This window comes from Dipodomys merriami, unplaced genomic scaffold, assembly GCF_024711535.1.
Source record: "Dipodomys merriami isolate MVZ:Mamm:240054 unplaced genomic scaffold, mDipMer1.0.p SCAF_22, whole genome shotgun sequence".
NCBI lineage: Eukaryota > Metazoa > Chordata > Mammalia > Rodentia > Heteromyidae > Dipodomys > Dipodomys merriami.
The window spans coordinates 19,142,499-19,145,029 of record NW_027203604.1 but is presented as its reverse complement, the minus strand read 5'-3'; the positions used below and the strand labels follow the sequence as shown (position 1 = coordinate 19,145,029).

The 2,531-nt window shown below is 50.0% G+C and overlaps 1 pseudogene; it reads right to left on the bottom strand.

Moving 5' to 3' along the window:
- Positions 1-257: 257 nt before the first annotated feature.
- Positions 258-982, bottom strand: LOC138834852 (ADP-ribosylation factor-like protein 2-binding protein pseudogene; annotated as a pseudogene).
- Between the last annotated feature and the right edge of the window lie 1,549 nt (positions 983-2,531).

Here is a 2,531-nt window from a genome sequence, read left to right as displayed (position 1 = left end):
CCTTATGGCAGACAGCTGGCACGAGGATCTGGCAAGGTGAGTAGACCCAGACAAAACCCCTGAGGATGCAGAACTGAAACTGACCCATGTGACAGAGCTGTGCACACACTGACTTGTGCAAAGTCTGCTGGGACAAAGGGCTCATGATGGCGGGTTATTTCACGCTGTTGACACTCCATGTGCCCTGGAGAGGGGTCTGGCTCAGAAGCACCTAGGAGAGGTGTCTACATGGGGAAGGAAAGAAGCACGAGGGTGACTGAATACAAGAAGGTGTTCTAGGAGAAATGGTCCAGAAGGGTCAGGTCATGTTGTCTGTGACCCATCAATACTTAACATAAATGGCAACACAGCAGCAGTCTTTCAGAGACCATTTCTGTGGGCATAACTGAGGTCTCTAAGCCTACCAGGCTTGTGACATCATCCGAGATGGTCCACCCATTCCCTGGAGGTGGGCCCTAGTGATGTACATTGTTCTGGGAGGCTGGTGTAGAAGATGATTTGCATAAGGACATCACCACTAAGCCACTGCTCAAGTCTAATCCTCGTCCTTCTTTTTCTGCTCTGTAGTCCAAAAACATTTCTTTAAATGCCAGAAAATCAGCATGTCAAATATGTCAAATATGTCAAATATGTCACCAGCTACTTCATCTTTATGGTGCTGTAATGTTGTTGTGAAAGTGGCCATGTTGAATCCAGGGATCCGCTCCAGCAGCTGTTCTTCAATATATTTTTCTACCAGAGAAATATATTCGTTAAAAATGGGCGTGTAGGTAAGTTTATTCTCTTCGGTGTCTTCAAACTCCTGGTAATACTTGTCCATGAAGTTTCTCTGTAATGACTGGAACTCATCATCCATGATAATGTCCTCTAGACATCCGACCACAGCATCGAATTCTGCATCAGAGGCAGAAGAGCGAATTTTAGCGATCGCACCACACCTGGCGCGGGGAAACTGGATGGGAGAGTGCTCGGGTCGGAGGTCGTTGGGGGACAGGTGCGGGGGGGGGGGGGGGGGGGTGGGAAGGGCAGCGTGTTGGGGGGAGGGGATGGGTCCCCGGACTGCGGGCCACGCCTCGCCGCTCAAGGGCGCCGGGCCGGCCTGGGATTGTGATGTAGGGGTGACAAAGCCCCACGCCCTCGGAGGACAGGCCCAGGCCCGCGGCGCATCCTCCAGCCACGGTCACTCACAAGGACAGCGCGATGCTCTCTTCCTCCAGGGCGTCCATCGCCGCGGCGCAGCATCCACCCGCAAGGGTGAGCGGCCCACCGCCATCGCCTCTACTCCGCCCGCCGCCCCGCCCCGGCCTCCCTTAAGCTCCGCGGAGCCCCTACTCTCATGGAGGGCGCGGCGGGCCCGAGGAGGCCTCACTGCCCAGCCGCGGGCCCTCTCACGGCGCAGCTGGGTCAGGGATCACAAGCAGGGCCGAGCCTCAGGTCCCGGGCTGCAGCCCAGCGCCGGCGGGGCTCCCACGCGCGGCCACACCGCTCTACTCGCGCGGAGCGCAGCCACAATCGCCCAGCTGGTCTGACTGTCCATTACCAACCCCACTTCTGCATTTTTGGTGGTTAATTAGTCTCACAGACTTCCCTGCCTAGGCTGTCTTAGAACCACCATCCTCAAACATCAGCCTCCTAAGTAGATAGGATTACAGGTGTTAGCCACCAGTGCCTGGCAATAGCTACATTTTTTAATGTGAAAAAATAAAAGCAATAAATATGTTTCTTTAATGAGTACACAATAAAGATGCAAGTTTGGACATCATAGGCATAAAGAAGAAGGGTGAAACAACTGAAGTTAAGAAATAATCCATTTAAAAGCCAGGCACCGGTGGCTCATGCCTATAATCCCAGCTACTCAGGAGGCTGAGATCTAAGAATAATGGTTCAAAGCCAGCTCACACAGAAAAGTCCATGAGATTCTTATCTCCAAATGACCACCAGAAAACTGGAAGTAGCACTGTGGCTCAAGTGGTAGAGCACTGGACTTCAGCTGGGCACGCAGGCCCAGAGCTCAAGCCCCAAAACTGACCAATAATAATAATAATAATAATAATAATAGAGCTGGGAAGGTGGCTCAGGGGTAGAGTGCTTGTCTTGCATGCATGAGGCCCTGGGTTCGATTCCTCAGCATCACTTAAGCAAAAAGAAAAAAGCCGGAAGTGGCTCTGTGGCTCAAGTGGTAGAGCACTAGCCTTGAGCTAAAGAGCTGAGGGACAGCACCTAGGCCCAAAGTTCAGGCCCCATGACCAGACCCAAAAAAAATAAATAAATAACAATAATAATCCATTTAAAATACTGTTAGTATAGAATGTTTCCTGTAGTTGGCCATAATGACCAAAATGAAAATATCTACCAAATATACACAATAGGCAATGAGAAAGAAATTAAAAAATGGCCTAGAAAATATCAACAAAATACACAGCAAGATAGGGGGTAAGGATTGAAGGATAAAAAGTTATTAAACACAGAGAACAAAGAACAAAATTATAATAGTAACCAGTAACTAATTTTAAATAGATTGTCTCCCACAT